General features: G+C 38.4%; 1 protein-coding gene across 2 annotated transcripts in view; it reads left to right on the top strand.

Annotated features, from left to right (window-relative positions):
• The window catches only part of PDGFRB (platelet derived growth factor receptor beta), a 95,195-nt gene that overhangs the window by 13,446 nt on the left and 63,026 nt on the right, over positions 1-18,723 (top strand). The window contains exon 2 of one of the 2 annotated variants that reach the window (XM_039340876.1): positions 16,324-16,381. The exons of the other annotated variant lie outside the window; for it this stretch is intronic. The gene's annotated coding sequence lies outside the window, so the exon portion shown is untranslated. The remainder of the gene's footprint in view (positions 1-16,323; positions 16,382-18,723) is intronic. 2 annotated transcript variants of the gene reach the window in all.

The raw sequence follows: 18,723 nt of genomic DNA, 5'->3' as shown, positions 1-18,723 counted from the left end.
ACTGTGTATGTATAAGGTAGGTGATTCCTGCAATTTGGAGGTGATTGGCATGTTTGGAAGACATCTTAGGGTGTTTTTACAAGATGACTGCCATGAGGAACATGACTAGTTATAAGGCACTGACTTACTAGAATGTTCCTTGCCACCCAAGTTCCCCTAGCTCCCAGAATGCTCCATGCTACCTATAAAAATATCAATTTTCTGGGCAGGTAGGCACAGTCCAAAATAGGACTGCCTATCCTTATTTTTCTAAAGAGAATGTTATTTTTTAAGAAAATAAAACTTCATTTTTATAAGGTCTGCTTAGAATTCAGAGGCACTTCTAAAAATAAAGGGGGGGGGCACTGATGTTACTCAAGAAGATTTGTTTTTAAAAGTAGGAAATTGAATAGTGCCTGGAGATTTGTGAGGTGAAAGAATTGCCCATAGATCTAAACCCTTGAATTTTTGGAAAAGAGTCAAAACTAAATCAATTTTATAAAGTACTGAAAATATAGTTCATTTGTATTCTGATTGTAGGAATCCTGTGAAGTACTGGCATGCATCTCTAGGGTACATAAAGTTCCCTGGTTTTCTTCCAGTATCTAATATTCCGTCTTAATGGGTATTTCAATTAACCTTCTATTAGTGTGTTTATAATGGTCATGTTGCACATGTCCAACAGTGCTTTTTTTTCATTATAGTAATAAATAAGCAGCAAAGCATCTTTGTCTTACCACTGTTCTTGCCTTCAGTGAGAAAACAGGGAAAATGATTCTTCTGCAACAACCTTCTTCAACCCAATATTCTCCAGATGCACACGCTGATAAGGAGATTGTGGAATTGCCATCTCAACACACCTGGAAAATACCGGGTCGAAGAAGTCTGTTCCGGATTATATGCCATGAATTGATAAAAGACCATTCCTATTAAAAAATCAAACTTTAGAAGATCTCATGTGCAAATAACATGAAATAATATATTCCAAAATAAAATAAGTTTTTTAAAAAATTGTGCTTTTAAATGTTAGAAGAAAAGTCAGCTGCCCAATACTTTTTCATTTCCAAAAATGTTTGGAGGGAACTGGAAGAATAAACTAATTACGTAGCAGAGATTAGAAGGACTTTTTCAATGTACAACATATGGGTAATTGCCAGGGTTTAAAATTGTTTTAATCCTCCCCCTCTTCATTCCCCATTATACTAAGGCCTGGTTCCACATTTCTTTTCCTAAATGTGGAAATGTCCAGGTATATGTTTGACTCTAATGTGGAGAAAAGATTTTGATAGCTGGCAAAGAACTGTTACTATGGAAATTATGATTAGCTGTCTCAGTGTAACTGTTGTTAATACTAACTTTATCCCACGTTTTCAAGATGGGGCCTTATGACTCAGGAGTGTTCCACACTGCTTTCACTTAGAGAAATTAACAATCACAAAGACTTGTCCCAAGAGATTTGGCCCAAGCTGGGAGGACACAGTCTACTTTCTAAAGGAAAAAAACAGGCAATGCAAGTGAAAACTATGTTGATGCCGAATTTTGGGCCAGAGTTAGCCAAAACATTTTGCTCTCTAAATCAGTCTGTTCAGTCCACCAACTAAAGGTACTCATATTGTTAGTGTGCAAATCCCCCCTTTTCTGACTGGGAAATGAAAAAAACATTTGCTGTTCATGATAGCCCAACTGGGTGCCTGCCTACCACTGCTAAAGCTTGGCTTATCTCAGGACAGTGCATAAATACAAGTTAGCAGAAAGAACAGCCCAGAATAGCATTAATTTGTACAGATCTGTGAATGGAATTTAAGAAGCCATTTTCTCAACTTTATGCTGGAATTAAGAAAAAAAAACATGGAAAGAATTGTGGTGTTAAAAATGAAAAATGGCACAAGAGCTTTAAAAAAATTAGAAAATGCATATAATTATAAACTTGTATACAATGTTCATAAACACATACATACACATGCCATAGTATATATGACTGAAATAGCAGGAGATGTGTTTTCTGGAGATTAATCCAGCACTTGGTTCCTGCTTTCTGCTGCATTCTCAGGTATATCCTTCTATGTCCATAAAGGTATTTTCCCATAAACAGTTCCAAGATTTTTTTTGTCTGCTTTTCCAAAGCAACCTAATGCTCTCTGGGACTGTTTCTTGATGCTAACAAGGAGAAAGAGGAAGCATATGCGTTGAGTGGGGTGAATATCAATGCTCTGAGACTTATTTATAACATTGGCATTTTGCCAAACAGATGTTTCATTTTATTTTAAGCCTTTATAACACAAACCACTTCTTTTCTGTTTCTCTCTTAGCCCCTGAAATGGAGTAGGAAGGTCATGATGTGGTCCGATATACTTTTTGAAGAATTAACTAATTCTTCTGAGGAATTGACTAATAAGTCTGTTCATGATCACACATGATTCTTGCTCATTTGTTAGTCTTGGTGTGCACAGAACTGCTCCTTCTGCCTATTATGCATAATCTAGCTCCATGAGAAAGGTCCACAGATACAAGCTCAGTTCCAGAAAGGTTTAAAGAGGTACATATATATTTATTTATATACTTAACATGCTTGCTTATTTATAAGTCAGAAGTTATAATATCCAAATATATGCTAAATCTCCATAAACTTCTGAGGCAATCTGTTTTTTTATGAGAAAATAGTTAAGATCAGAGATGCTGAGTCACATAACTGGGGTCATGCATAATATATAAAAACAATCATAATTGTTTCCAATAGTCATTTCCTCTATTATAACTGTGTTGCTCATTACAGATACTTGCCAAACTTTTTCAAAGGTCAGACACTCAAGCAGTGAACATCTGGAAATTCAAGACTGCTTCAGATAGATCTCACTGCATATAACTGTATCATATGTGTGTGCAGGTTGAGGCTTGCTTAACATCAGGAGAATGTTGACAACTGCTAGCTTGTGCCACTGCTGCCAGGATGAAAATGTAGCATCAAACTTGGGGTTTTTATAGTTCTTATTCCTGAAGAATGGTAAATCCTCCAATGTGGCACAGAGGTTTTTATGCAGTTGGATCGCCAACTCTAAACCATGAAGTTAGTGCCCTAAAGTCCATCTCCCTGCCCCTTAATCAATATATAATATCATTTTTAACTATCCTTGCCTCCATTTTATTTTTTTTATTTTCAGTTTTTGTTTTTAACATTTTCATTTTACACCACTCAGAGTCACTCTGTGAGGGAGATGGGCAGTTTCTACATGAAACAAACAAACAGACAAATACCTGGTGCTCTCCAGATGCAACAGAACAATAACTTCCAAAATTCTTGGCAGTTTGACTGTCAGAGATGGATCCCTTATTATCGGTTTTCTTCTCACTCTGTTTAGTGATCCATAGTAAAAAAGGGAACATTGCTATCATAGGCCCCTGTTACAAAAGTTGGTGAGAAATCAGGAAGAATGCAAACTGATAAACTGCATGACCTTCATTGCCTGTATATTAATGCTTAGGTAATGGGGGGGGGACAAGGTGAGCTTGAACTCAAAACATATGCTAGAAGGTACATATGAGATCCATTTCTCACACAGTCACAAGCAAACAGCCTAATCTCAGTTCAATCCCTTACAGTGTCAAAACAAAAGATGTGAAACCATCCCTCCCACAAGGAATGTTTTCTATCACAAGAATTTAAATTTTGCAGCTGGCTTCTTAATTAGCTGTTCCAGGATACAATCTTTTAAGGTATTTAGAAATGTGATCCATTTGTTGTGTCCAGAATACTTATTTCCTAATATTTATCTGGGGTTGCATGTCATCCATGCTGCCTTTTCCCAATGCCTCTATAATTTCATTTCTCTCCATTTGTAGGTCATCTTTAGTTTCTTGGCCAAGAGAGCAGCAAACACCTCACACTTACTTGATTCTGGACATCCAAAGTGATTCAGTGGAAGGGTCTGCTCCATTTGTAAGTTCTTATGGAAGCCTCTGCCCTTTCTGACATGCAGGATATTTCTGCCCTTAGTATACCCTCCCTGCCTTTTCAACAGACAACTGTGTCCTATTGGTTGTTTCTATTCTGTTTCTCTAATGTCTAATCCTCCAACCCTCCACCTTGGCTTTCAGTTCCAGGCATTTGCCCCTAAACAGTCTCTCTCACCTTTTGATTTCCTGTGATCTGCACATTTATCCACATGATCTCTGTTTTCTTGATTATTCTTATTTCTTAGAAAAATCATCCCCATCCCCTTGCCCTCTTTCCAATCAACCTTTGGGTTTGTTTTTGAGTTTGTTTTTACTTTCTAATGATCTTTTTATTGTGAAGTATATTTTGTTTCTTGTAGTTTGTATTTGTAGTGTACGCTGCCTAGAATCTGCTGGTATTAGGATGAGTTATAAGTACCATTAAAATATGTATTCATCATATCACAACAGTTTCCCTCCCCACCCGCTCAACATCAGTTTAAACTGTTCTACTATAAAAGTATATTACACATACAGTAAGTGTGTAATATTCTTCTGATTGAAATGGAGCCCACCCTTTATAACCTGGATTATTTCCAGACTTATTCCTAGTGCCTCAGAAATCTAAATTTAACTTGTTGGCACTCTTTTCTTACCCATGCAAGGAATTTACTCAGCTCAGCCGAATTGCCTGCTTGTGGAACAGGTAACATTTCTGGGAAAGCAATGTTGTGAGGGACCTGGAAAATGACCTACACAATAGCCTAAATTTAGCTTCCAGGGCATTTCATAGACAATTGGTATCAGCAGACACCAAATTATTGGTTGCTTCCTAGCATTACCTCCCAGACTATCTAGATGGTACATAAAGAGATGAGGAACTGGTATGTATGTTTAATTCTGCACAAAATTTGAGGGAATGAACTTAGCATTACAGAGAGCATATGGGTTATACAAGTAGAAAGAATGTACTGGGTTGTTGTTGTTGTTGTTAATTGCGAAGTCGTGTCCAACCCATCGCGACCCCATGGACAACATTCCTCCAGGTCTTCCTGTCCTCTACCATCTTCTGGAGTCCATTTAAGTTCACACCTACTGCTTCAGTGACTCCATCCAGCCATCTCATTCTCTGTTGTCCCATTCTTCTGTTGCCCTCAATCTTTCCCAGCATTAGGTCCTTCTCCAGTGAGTCCTTCCTTCTCATTAGGTGACCAAAGTATTTGAGTTTCAACTTCAGGATCTGGCCTTCTAAAGAGCAGTCGGGGTTGATCTCTTCTAGGACTGACCGGTTTGAACGCCTTGCAGTCCAAGGGACTCGCAGGAGTCTTCTCCAGCACCATAGTTCAAAGGCCTCAATTCTTTTGCGCTCAGCCTTTCTTATGGTCCAACTTTCACAGCCATACATTGCAACTGGGAAAACCATGGCCTGGACTATACGCACTTTTGTTGGCAGGGTGATGTCTCTGCTTTTTAGTATGCTGTCTAGATTTGCCATAGCTTTCCTCCCCAGGAGCAAGCGTCTTTTAATTTCTTGGCTGCAGTCCCCATCTGAGGTGATCTTGGAGCCCAGAAAAATAAAATCTGTCACTACCTCCATTTCTTCCCCATCTATTTGCCAGGAATTGAGAGGGCCGGATGCCATGATTTTGGTTTTCTTAATGTTGAGTTTCAAGCCAACTTTTGCACTCTCCTTCTTCACCCGCATCAAGAGGCTCTTTAGTTCCTCTTCACTTTCTGCCATTAGAGTGGTATCATCTGCATATCTTAGGTTGTTGATATTTCTCCCGGCAATCTTAATTCCAACTTTTGATTCATCTAGCCCTGCCTTTCTCATGATGTGCTCTGCATATAAGTTAAATAGGCAGGGCGACAGTATACAGCCTTGCCGGACTCCTTTTCCAATTTTGAACCAATCAGTGGTTCCGTGTCCAGTTCTCACTGTTGCTTCTTGACCCGCATATAGGTTTCTCAAGAGACAAATGAGATGGTCTGGTACTCCCATCTCTTTAAGAACTTGCCACAATTTGTTGTGATCCACACAATCAAAGGCTTTTGCATAGTCAATGAAGCAGAAGTAGATGTTTTTCTGGAACTCCCTAGCTTTCTCCATGATCCAGCGTATGTTGGCAATTTGATCTCTAGTTCCTCTGCCTCTTCGAAATCCTGCCTGTACTTCTGGTAGTTCTCGATCCACATACTGCTGGAGTCTAGCTTGTAGGATTTTAAGCATAACTTTACTAGCATGTGAAATGAGTGCAATGGTGCGATAGTTTGAACATTCTTTGGCATTGCCTTTCTTTGGAATTGGAATGTAAACTGACCTTTTCCAATCCTGTGGCCACTGTTGAGTTTTCCAAATTTGCTGGCAAATTGAGTGTAGCACTTTTACTGCATCGTCTTTTAAGATTTTGAATAGCTCAGCTGGAATACTGTCACCTCCACTAGCTTTGTTGTTGCTCAGATTTTCTAAGGCCCATTTCACTTCACATTCTAGGATGTCTGGTTCAAGGTCAGTGACCATCTCATTGTGGTTATCTGGGATGTTAAGCTCATTCTTGTATAGTTCTTCTGTGTAGTTTTGCCATCTCTTCTTAATCTCTTCTGCCTCTGTTAGGTCCTGCCATTTTGGTCCTTTATCATGCCCATCTTTGTATGAAACGTTCCCTTCATATCTCCAATTTTCTTGAAGAGATCTCTGGTCCTCCCTATTCTGTTGTTTTCTTCTATTTCTTTGCACTGTTCATTTAAGAAGGCATTCTTATCTCTTCTAGCTACTCTCTGGAATTCTGCATTCAATTGGGTGTATCTTTCTCTTTCTCCTTTGCCTTTCGCTTCCCTTCTTTCCTCAGCTATTTGCAAAGCTTCCTCAGACAGCCATTTTGCTTTCTTGCATTTCTTTTTCTTTGGGATGGTTTTAGTTGCTACCTCTTGTACAATGTTGCGAACTTCCATCCATAGTTCTTCAGGCACTCTGTCTATCAGATCTAATTCCTTAAATCTATTTGTCACCTCTACTGTATATTCATCAGGAATATGATTTAGTTCATACCTGAGTGGCCTAGTGCTTTTCCCTACTTTTTTCAATTTAAGCCTAAATTTTGCAACGAGAAGCTCATGATCTGAGCCACAGTCAGCTCCTGGTCTTGTTTTTACTGACTGTATAGAGCTTCTCCATCTTTGGCTGCAGAGCACATAGTCAATCTGATTTCTATGTTGACCGTCTGGTGATGTCCATGTGTAGAGCCGTCTCTTGGGTTGTTGGAAAAGAGTGTTTGTTATGACCATCGTATTCTCTTGACAAAATTCTATCAGCCTGTGCCCTGCTTCATTTTGTACTCCAAGGCCAAACTTGCCTGTTATTCCGGTTATCTTTTGGCTTCCTACCTTAGCATTCCAATCCCCCATGATGATAAGGACATCATTTTTTGGTGTTAATTCTATAAGGTGCTGTAGGGCTTCATAGAACCGGTCAATTTCATCCTCTTCAGCACCAGTGGTTGGGGCATAGATTTGGACTATTGTGATATTGAATGGTTTGCCTTGGATTCGAATTGAGATCATTCTGTCATTTTGGGGATTGTATCCCAGTATTGCTTTTCCTATTCTTTTATTGACTATGAAGGCTACTCCATTTCTTCTGAGGGATTCTTGCCCACAGTAGTATACCTGATGGTCATCTGAGTTAAATTCACCCATTCCTGTCCATTTTAGTTCGCTGATTCCTAAGATGTCGATGTTCAGTCTTGTCATCTCTTTTTTGACTACGTCTAGCTTGCCTTGATTCATGGATCTTACATTCCAGGTTCCTATGGAGAAAAAATCTTTACAGCATCGGACTTTCCTTTCACCACCAGATATATCCACAGCTGAGCGTCCTTTTGGCTTTGGCCCAGTCGCTTCATTCTTTCTGGCGCTACTAGTACTAGCCCTCTGCTCTTCCCCAGTAGCATATTGGACACCTTCCGACCTGAGGGGCTCATCTTCCAGCGTCATATCTTTTTGCCTTTTAGTACTGTCCATGGGGTTTTCATGGCAAAGATACTGGAGTGGTTTGCCATTTCCTTCTCCAGCGGATCACATTTTGTCAGAACTCTCTGCTATGACCTGTCTGTCTTGGGTGGCCCTGCACGGCATAGCTTATAGCTTCATTGAGTTACTCAAGCCCCTTTGCCACGACAAGGCAGTAATCCATAAAGGGGCATACTGGGTTAAGTATGTAGAAATATCTCTTGCCAACTATTTAACCAAGAAGATAATGTGGATAATGTTTTTTCCAAAAACAAAATGCAGATCTTTCAAAAAGCCATGAACTAATAGTGACCGGAGACTTTAATTACCCTGATGTCTATTGGGAGATAAACTCAACTAAGAACATTTTACCAAGAAATTCCTCATTGGTTTTGCTGATAACTTTCTCCTTCAAAGGATGAGAGAAAGCATCAGGGGGATCAACTTTATCTGATACCAATCCTTAGGAACCTCCACATGAGATGGTTATAATATTCCAGGGTTGGCTCCATTTCTTGGGAACTCACAGCCTCATTCCTGTTCAACGGCTGCATACTGTATATTAAAGTGTGCATATGTTTAATTTTTATTAAAGAAATTTTTAACAAAAGTCATAAGAGAAAAAAAGACAGTCGTGAAAAAAGAAAATAGAAAAAGAAAAGAAAGGTTATAAAGAAATAGCTTCTTGACAGCAGCTATACATTTTTACTTTGCCTTCTCTGTCCTTCTTTCCATAAGCTATCCTTTCTAATCTTCAAACCCATAATAAATCACAAGTTCATTTTTCTTTTTTCACCAAAAAGTCCATAAGGGGTTTCCAGTCACTAATAAATGCAGTTGCTGATCTTTTTCTAATCAAACAGGTAAATTTCACCTTCTCTGCTAATTCTGAATGTATTAAATTCTGATTCAGTTGTGAAACATTCAACAATGTTGCAAGTCTACGTTTTCACTGAGCTACTGGAGATTAAAAAGGAACAGTTGCAAAAAATTCTAAGTAGGAAGTCAGTATGAATTTAAAAAATAATTATCTCAAAATTTAAAAAAGTGGAAAGGCCAGAAATGTCATCAATGAAGAATATATACAGGTTACGCAGATGTATAAAGATTTTTCAGGAAAATCTACTGCTCGCAATGAGTTGAGATTAATGTAAAACAAGAACAATGGAAAAGACTACAGATAGTCTCAAAATTAAAAGTATAACAGGTACTTACTGAAAATGGCAAAAGGCTAATAGATAACAAGAGAAAAGAAATTTTATTCTGACTCAGTCTTTTCTAAGATAGTTAATCACTAATTGTGAAGGTGAGATTGATGGACAATGTTCTGCCCATCACACCTAAGGAAAATTTCTCAACCTTGACAATTTTAAGGCATATGGACTTCAACTCCCAGAATTCTATTCCAGTGTTTCTCAACCTTGACAATTTTAAGGCATGTGGACTTCAACTCCCAGAATTCTATTCCAGTGTTTCTCAACCTTGACAATTTTAAGGCATATGGACTTCAACTCCCAGAATTCTATTCCAGTGTTTCTCAACCTTGACAATTTTAAGGCATGTGGACTTCAACTCCCAGAATTCTATTCCAGTGTTTCTCAACCTTGACAATTTTAAGGCATATGGACTTCAACTCCCAGAATTCTATTCCAGTGTTTCTCAACCTTGACAATTTTAAGGCCTGTGGACTTCAACTCCCAGAATTCCACAGCCAGTCTGGCTGTGGAATTCTGGGAGTTGAAGTCCACAGGCCTTAAAATTGTCAAGGTTGAGAAACACTGGAATAGAAGGTAAGCTTTATTGAGAAAAATGAAGGAATTGGGAAAGTCTAACGAGGGGAGTAGATGAAGGATGCAATAATAATCTTCAACCGTATGAAAGGAAGTCAACACTCAAGAAAGCCAAGGATGGGTTTTCTGTAATCCCAGAGGGCAGGATGTGCAATTATGGATGTCAGTTGCAAAAGCAGATTCTGATTTAACTTCCAAACAGTAAGAGCAATTTGTCAGTAGAATTAATCTAGAAAAGTGGTAAGCTTGTATTTGTTGGATGTGTTCAGATGGACAGCTGTCACGAATGCTTTAATTTGTATTGAATTGAACTGAATAGATAGTTGGACCAAATGGCTTAAATAGGTCCTTATAGGATTCTGTGACTTTTAGTCTAAGTGCTGGGATCATCTTAGTTTCTTGGAAATCCTAGAAAGGCTGCTTTAACCAAACATTATATGCCAGGAAAACCATTCAAAGTGTATGCTCTGTGATTAGAACAGTGGTTCTCAACCTTTTTAATGCCGCGACCCCCAACTGGTCGTAAGCCGAGGACTACTCAACCGGTCGTAAGTCGAGGACTACTCAACTGGTGCAGCACCATTTGCAGAATGGGACTTTTGGCGGGCTCAGCAGGGCAGAGACAGCCTGGACAATTCCTATTGGCTTTTGAAAGCCAATAGAATTAGACTCTATTCAAGAGAGTCTATTCTATTGGCTTTCAAAAGCCAATAGAATAAAAGGGAGTAGCACAGCTAAGGAAAAGGGGGGGGGGAAATGGCGGACTGTGTTGTTTGGCGACCCCCATGAAATGGTCGTTCGACCCCAAATGGGGTCCCGACCTACAGGTTGAGAACCACTGGATTAGAACCATGTGCCAGTAAGAAGAATGGTCCCTGCTCTATAAAAATTTTACAGTATACTAAGAAACAAAACTTTCTTTTCCTAATTGCTAGTCTTAATTTTTAATTGCTACTGCTACTTTAGATGCTACATCTAAAGATATAAATCACTATATTTGCTTTGCTCTTTAAATTTGCATTATATAATGAATTTTCTTCAGACTTCTGCCCTCCAGATGGCTCTAGTTACAACTTCCATAAGTCTTAGACAGCATAGATAATAGCTGCCAGTAGATTTAGGTCTGCTGTAGTTCAACATATCTGGAGGACTTGAGAATCAATCTGGTGCTGGGCAGCAACAGAATAAATCTTCTGCCATGCTGATTGTTCTATTCATATTTGAGATAATGTTTATTAATTAGTGATTCTCAAGTCTTTTATTGGAGAATCAGACTTTTATTTGATTACATCTTTATTTATATTCTAATTTTTTAGTAGTTTACAATATCTAAAATTATTGGAACCATATAACCAGGAATATGGGATCAGAAATTAATTCCAAATTAGAAGAGAAGAGAAGAGAAGCTGGAAGAGACCTTGGAATTCTTCTAATCCAGCCCCCTGCTCAAGCAGGAGAACCTATACCATTTCAGACAAGTGACTGTCTCTAGTCTCTTCTTAAAAACGTCCAGTGATGGAGTGCCCACCATATCTGAAGGCAAGCTGTTCCGCTGGTTAATTGTTCTCACAGTTAGGAAGTTTCTCCTTAATTCCAGGTTGCTTCTCTCTTTGGTCAGTTTCCAACCATTGTTTCTTATCCTGCCCTCTGGTGCTTTGGAGAACAGTTTGATGTCCTCTTCTTTGTGGCAGCCCCTCAAATACTGGAATACTGCTATCATATCACCCCTTTCTTTTTCTTTAAACTAGTCCTGCAGCCATTCTTCATATGTTTTAGTCTCCAGGTCTTTGATCATTTTAGTTGCTCTTCTCTGAACTTTTTCCAAAGTCTCAACATCTTTTTAGTAGTACGGTGACCAAAATTGGTTGCAGTATTCCAGATGTGGTCTCACTAGGGTTTTGTAAAGCAGTACCAATACTTCACGTGACTTGATTCTATGCCTCTGTTTATACAAGCCAGGATTGTATTAGCTTTTTGGGCTAATGTTGCACACTACTGGCTCATATTCAAGTGATCATCCATTAGGACTCCAAGGTCCCTCTCACAGTTTCTGTTTTTGAGCCAGGTCTTGCCTAATCTGTACTTATACCTTTGATTTTTCCTGCCTAAATGTAAAACTTTGCTATTCCAATGAAAACCTGGTAGAATGAAACATTCTCTAGCACAGTGGTTCTCAACCTTTCTAATGCCGCGACCCCATAATACAGTTCCCCATGTTGTGGTGACCCCCAACCACTTATACATCACCGGGTGCCAGGGGCGTGGCCAAAGAAAAGGGGGAAAAATGGCGGACAGCCTTGTTTGGCGACCCCCGTGAAATGGTCGTTCGACCCCAAATGGGGTCCTGACCCACAGGTTGAGAACCGCTGCTCTAGCATCTGAAGAAAAATGAGGGAGGGGCAAATGGAGAATCATAACTAAGCATGTTCTGCATCTGGCTTCAACTACTAAATAGGACTGATCTCATTCTGTTGCATTTTGGATGATTCACTGAGAAGTGCTTCTTTTGATTTTCAGGATAATAAAAAGGGAAATTATCCCTAATGTAAGTCAAAGACATGTATATTTTAAAGGTGGTATAAGCTGCCCAATTGAGGATTAATAATTTGTGTGGCTATTACAGGATTAGTATAACATGATATCTGGTTAAATGCCCACCTGTATTTTTGAACTGCATTATGAGTCACCTGGATGCTCTTGATAACTTGAAATAGTCTTAGTTATAACCTATTTAATTCTTATAAATTTAATTGCCCGTACATTTATAATTGCTTTTGGATTTCTAGTTTTATTGCATTGTAAGCCACCCAGAGTCACTCTGTGTAGCAAAATGGATGGCATATAAATTTAATAAATAAAAGTACAGCAAGTTACAATACAGATAATCCTGATTTATGACCACAATTGTGCCCAAAATTTCTGTTGCTAAGTGAGACATTTTTTAAGTGAGTTTTGCCCCATTTTGCGACCTTTCTTGCCACAGTTGCTAAGTGAATCACTGCAGAAGTTAAGTTGGTAACATGGTTTTTAAATGAATCTGGTTTTCCCATTGACTTTGCTTGTCACAAGGTTGCAGAAAGGGATCATGTGACCCCAGGACACTGTAGCCCTCATAAATATGAGTCAGTTGCCAAGCACCTGAATTTTGATCACATGACCCTGGGGATACCACAATGGTTCTAAGTGTGAAAAATGGTCCTAAGACACTTTTTTCAGTGCTGTTGTGACTTTGAATGGTCACTAAAGGAACTGTTGTACGTCAAGGACCGTAGTCTGGTCAGAATATAACTAAGACATGCATTTCTGTAGCCAAATACTGTTTTCACATTTTTCTCAATGATATGACCCACTGAATCACTTTGTTTCTAGTACTGAGGCTGCATAATATATATACCATTTAGATATAGTGTACTATAGTATATAGTGATATTGAAGCCCAGTCCACCTGCGATACAATTTACTTAAGTATTCACTGCCATTGCCCTTGCCCTCTGGAACATCTTGCTCCCCGAGGTGAGGTTAGCCCCCACTATGAACTTCTGAAATGGCTCTGCTCATTAGCATAAGGATCTAAGAGGGTTATGCAGCCCTGGGGATGCCTGGTAGCTTGAGGGCATTCCATCCGCTTTGTTAATCTTTTAATCTTGTTAATTCCTTAACACTGATTTTTTACTTTTAACTAGTAAAATTTAACCTTGTTTTTTAACTCTGTACTTAACTGTGCTTTTCATCAAGTGTTTATACTGTCTTATAATATTGTTTGCAAACCACTCATAATGGATAGTGTAGAAGTTTGATTGATAAATAATAAATCAATCTTCTGGGGAAACTTAAATGTATAGCAGCATAAGATTTCACTGGTTGCGTATATATTTGAATGTGCAGATTTGCATAAAAGCATATACAGTAGTCAAGTTAAGACCCCAATTGAGCCCAAACTTTCAGTTGCTAAGTGAAACATTTGTTAAGTGGATTTTGCCCCATTTTATGACTTTTCTTGCCACAGTTGTAAAGTGAATCACTGCAGTTGTTAAGTCAGTAACATAGTTTTTAAGTGAATCTGGCTTCCACATTGACTTTGATCATCAGAAAGTTGCAAAAGGAGATCACGTGACCCCGGGACACTGCAACTGGGGTAATTATGAACCAGTTGCCCACCATGTGAATTTTGATCACATGATTATGGGGGTGCAACAGTTGTAAGTGTGAAAAATGGTCATTACAACTTTGAACGGTCACAAAATGAACTGTAGTAAGTCAAGGACTACCTGTCTTTCCATAATCTGATCAGGCTACTTGAACCTCTGAAAATTATTCTCACAATAAAAATTAATTCAAGCAAATAGATAACATTTTATTGGGGTTTCTCTTTGCTTTCCCTATGCTTTCACCTGCATCCTCATACCATGTATAGGATGTAATCTGGAGCAGAGCTTCTGCTAATCCAAAATGGCACATTTTTCTCTTTTCTGATTCCCCAGGAGGTTCAAGATAAGTAAATAATCACTTTGGATTGAAGCTAAAGAAAAAAACAACCCTATCATATATTATATATCAGTACATGCATGCATTAAGACCACCAGTCCCTCAAGATTATCAGTCAATGCTCCGTTTCAAATTTCAGACTTCTGTGTTTTATTATCAACTGTTTATGCATTTTTCAAAGCCAATCCATATGTGTATATTCTTTCTGACTTCAGTTAGGGGTTGGGAAAATGTCTTTCTGATAGTAATCTGGCCTATGAGTAAACATAGTGTCATGGGATTCTGAAGACCCCAGAGGACAGATGTTGCAATAACAGATGTTTCCAGGAAAAGGAGAAAAAAACACCCTTTGATTTATTCATATTATGGAGTGGGAAAGAAATGAATTTATAGAGACCAAGTCGACACAAAGGATAATGGTTAAATTTATTCCAAAGGAGACTTTTGCATTAGATGATAGATATTTACAGTTTATCTCTCTGTGTTCCAGAAAGAATAATTGATTGCCAAAAATGTGAAATGTGTAGTCAAGCCAGAAGTTGGTTTAAATCCTTGAAAAGTGCCAAATACTAGAACTCCTGCCATGCTTCCTTGCTACACATGGGCATCTATGATCTCACTTAATGACTCTGGTCCATTTTTTAAAAGGAGAAATGAATTGTATTTTATTTTCTCTTAATTTATAACAGCTGTGCTGGGTTTGCTTGGCAGAACCTCAGTCTGGCAAAGCATTATGGGAATTCCTGGAAGTGTATGCTAGCCAAGCCCATCTTTGAAAAACAAAGAAAACACATAGAAAAGAAGTAAAATTCTTTTCACTCCCTTTATGTGATATTTAACGTGCAAGGAACGCCTGTTGTTCAATATAACTTTACTACATCTCTCTATAAGATTATTGCACTATCATCTCTTCTTGCTATTATTTCAAAATAGCTTTGTTTCTCTAAATATTATACATTCGTTGTAAACCCCGATAGACATAAGATACTATCTTTCTTCCTTAAGAGTACAAGGGAGAATAGCAATCTTTACAAAGGCCACTCAACCAATTTATTTCCTGAGATGTTTGTACTTGGTCCAAGCACTTAAAATGCTCATAGAAGCAACACAGAGCATGCAGATATATACTGTAGCTTTATTCCATTTACATGCCTTTATTTTTTTATCAGTCCTAGCCTGTTTATTCCCATTTTTGTTTAATTTTTTCTTTAAAAAAATTCAAGACCTTTGTTTTGCTTTGTACCAATTGCTATTATCTTAGCATTGATGTATATCAGGGGTGTCAAACTGCCGGCCTGCAGAGCAGGCCACGCCCACTCCAGCTCTGTTAATGCAAACAAAGTCGCGATACATTGCAACACGTCAGATGTAGTAAGAAGGGTATTCAATATAGGTTATTATATAAAGAATCAAAAATTAAAGGCAGGTTTATTAGCATTAGATGTATTTAGGGTCTTTGATTGTGTGGAATGGCCTACATTGAAGATATTAATAGAGAAGTTAGGCTTTGGAAAAATTTTTTAGAAAGTTGATAAATCAATTATATTTAGAGAATAAAGCGAGAATAGTTATAAATGATGATGTTACAGAGACAATAACCTTAAGCTGGGGAATGAGACAGGGTTGCCCCTTATCCCCAGTTTTATTTACATTATTGTTGGAGGTTTTGGCAAATGCAATTAGGAAAGATACATCGATTGAAGGAATTGGTGTATATAAGAAAATTAAAATAAATTTATTTGCAGATGATACATTACTAACATTTCAAAATCCCATAGTTACTATAGAGAGGGTATATTTACATTTGAATGAATTTGGGAAATATAGTGGATTGCAAATAAACTGGGAAAAATCAGAAATGATGTTATATAACCATGGTAAAGAAGAAGTGGATGTATTGAAAGAAAAATATAAATTAAAAATAGTAGATAGTATCAAATATTTAGGTATTGACATCCAAAAAAATATTCAAGAATTAAAGAAGATAAATTATGAAAAGTTAAAGAAAGATATAAAAGATAAAATAGATAAATATGGAAAAGTAAAACTATCATGGTTTGGAAGAATTGCAGCAATAAAAATGAAAGTTTTACCAAAAATTAACTTTTTGTTTTGGATGATCCCAATTAAGTTTTCGGATCAAGAATTAAAGGAAATACAGAGGCTGCTGGAGCTGTATTGTAATGGAGGTAAGAGAATAAGTAAAGCATTATAGTATAAACCATTAAAAAAGGGTGGGCTGGGTCTTCCAAATGTTAGAAATTATTGGGTAGCTAATCAATTAAAGGTGGTCCCACATATTATAGCATTAAATAGAGATTTATTATGGAGTGATAGAGAGTTGAAGGAATTAAGGGAAATAGGTAAACATATTGGTTTAAAAAGGGTGGAGGAGGAAAGTAGCTGAGCCCTTGCTGATTGGACCTCCATTGCATTTAAACTGCCCAGAGGTTGCTGGGAAGAGTTACAATCTGTGAGTTGAGGAGGAGGAGGGTGGAGGAGGAAAGTAGCGGCCTGCGCACCTAATGGCGCATGAATCATATAACTAAAAATCAAAAACAGCGGTGGTACATTCAGGGCAAGTGCGTCTGAGATTCCTTTCATCTCAGAATGTCTGGCTTAGTTCAGTGGAACACTTGTTTTGCAGCTGTCTTTCGCAGTACTCTTTTCAAACTGGGAAACTGTCCTATCTGTAAACAAATCACTAGTCTACAAGGACAGATTATTTATCTAGGGTCTGTAATCTGCGCTCTTCAGGCAGAAATTAGGTATCCAGTTCAGCCCTTCTACTCTGCTGAGCCTCCACACTATCAGCCCCCTCTGCCACAAAGATCCTGCAGGAGAAGGGCAGTGTGGACAACCATGAGATCTGGCAGGGTGAGAGCTGTGAACCATAAACACAAAGCTATCCCTGCATAACAGATACAGTGCCCTTGTTGACCTTAATAGGGACATTAAGGTCAAGGTAGTTGTGATGATAACTCAAATAAGCAGGGGATCATGGTCCGAGATGAAGAACTTGTTTTTCACAGGGAGAAGTGCAAATCAGGTATTATACATCTGTCATGCAAGAAGAGAAAAGCATCCAAAAAGAGAAGCCACCTTCTGGTTGGTGATTCAGTTATAAGGGATGTAAATTTAGGAAAGGATACAGAGGTTTCAGGTCTTCCAGGTGCTACTGCCAGTAGGGACAAGAAGAGTATTTTTAAAATAGTCAAGAACGCCAGCAAGGACTGTGATCTGGATGCTATTGTACATCTTGGCACTAACGATCTGTCCCAAAAAGATGTATTTTCGGTGCAGAATGATTTCCAGAGCTTGGGGCAGGAACTCAGCAGGATAGGCTTGCTTTTTCAGAGCTTTTACCAGTGTATAAGGAGCAAAATGGAAACGGCCAGTGTATAGTAGAATTCAATATGTGGCTAAAGAAGTATTTATTTATTTATTTATGAGACTTCTATACCGCTTTAAGTGCAAGCACTCTCTAAGCGGTGTACACCAGTAAGCAATATATATATATATTTACATTGCCCCCAACAATCTGGGTCCTCATTTTACCTACCCCGGAAGGATGGAAGGCTGAGTCAACCTTGAGCCAGTGAGATTTGAACCGCTGACCTGCTGAACACAGTCAGCTAAAGTGGCCTGCAGTACTGCACTCTAACTGCTGCGCCACCTCGGAGTGTAAAGGGGGAAGGCTTTGGTTATATTAGTCATGATGTCTGTAGCTGGTTCAATGAAAAAATGTACAAAAGATATGGTTTGCATCCATCCAAAAAAGGGACTGAGATACTTGGCAATAAACTCACAGATTTTCTGGAGGAATATTTAAACAAAACAACGGGGACAGTGAGTTAATTGATACAGAACATCCCTGTCTCCGGCAATCTAAAAATTATAGGGTTATCAATGCATGTAACATAGATATATGTGTGGACAAGAATATCAACCTTGCTGACTTCCGGTCCTGCACACAGCATCTACTTCTGCTTCATTGACTATGCTAAAGCCTTTGATTGTTTGGATCACAACAAATTGTGGCAAGTTCTTAAAGAGATGGGAGTACCAGACCATCTTATTTGTCTCTTGAGAAACCTATATGCGGGTCAAGAAGCAACAGTGAGAACTGGACACGGAACCATTGATTGGTTCAAAATTGGGTATTCTGTCACCCTGCCTATTTAACTTATATGCAGAGCACATCATGAGAAAGGCAGGGCTAGATGAATCAAAAGTTGGAATTAAGATTACCAGGAGAAATATCAACAACCTAAGATATGCAGATGATACCACTCTAATGGCAGAAAGTGAACAGGAACTAAAGAGCTTCTTGATGCGACTGAAGAAGGAGAGTGCAAAAGTTGGCTTGAAATTTAAAACTCAACATTAAGAAAACTAAGATCATGGCATCTGGCCCTCTCAATTCCTGGCAAATAGACAGGGAAGAAATGGAGGTAGTGACAGATTTTATCTTCGTGGGCTCCAAGATCACCGCAGATGCGGACTGCAGCCAATAAATTAAAAGACGCTT

This window comes from Crotalus tigris, unplaced genomic scaffold, assembly GCF_016545835.1.
Source record: "Crotalus tigris isolate CLP2741 ecotype Arizona unplaced genomic scaffold, ASM1654583v1 scf7180000017754.2947050, whole genome shotgun sequence".
NCBI classification, from domain to species: domain Eukaryota; kingdom Metazoa; phylum Chordata; class Lepidosauria; order Squamata; family Viperidae; genus Crotalus; species Crotalus tigris.
The sequence above is the reverse complement of the archived record's forward strand: the minus strand, read 5'-3'. Positions and strand labels throughout refer to the sequence as shown.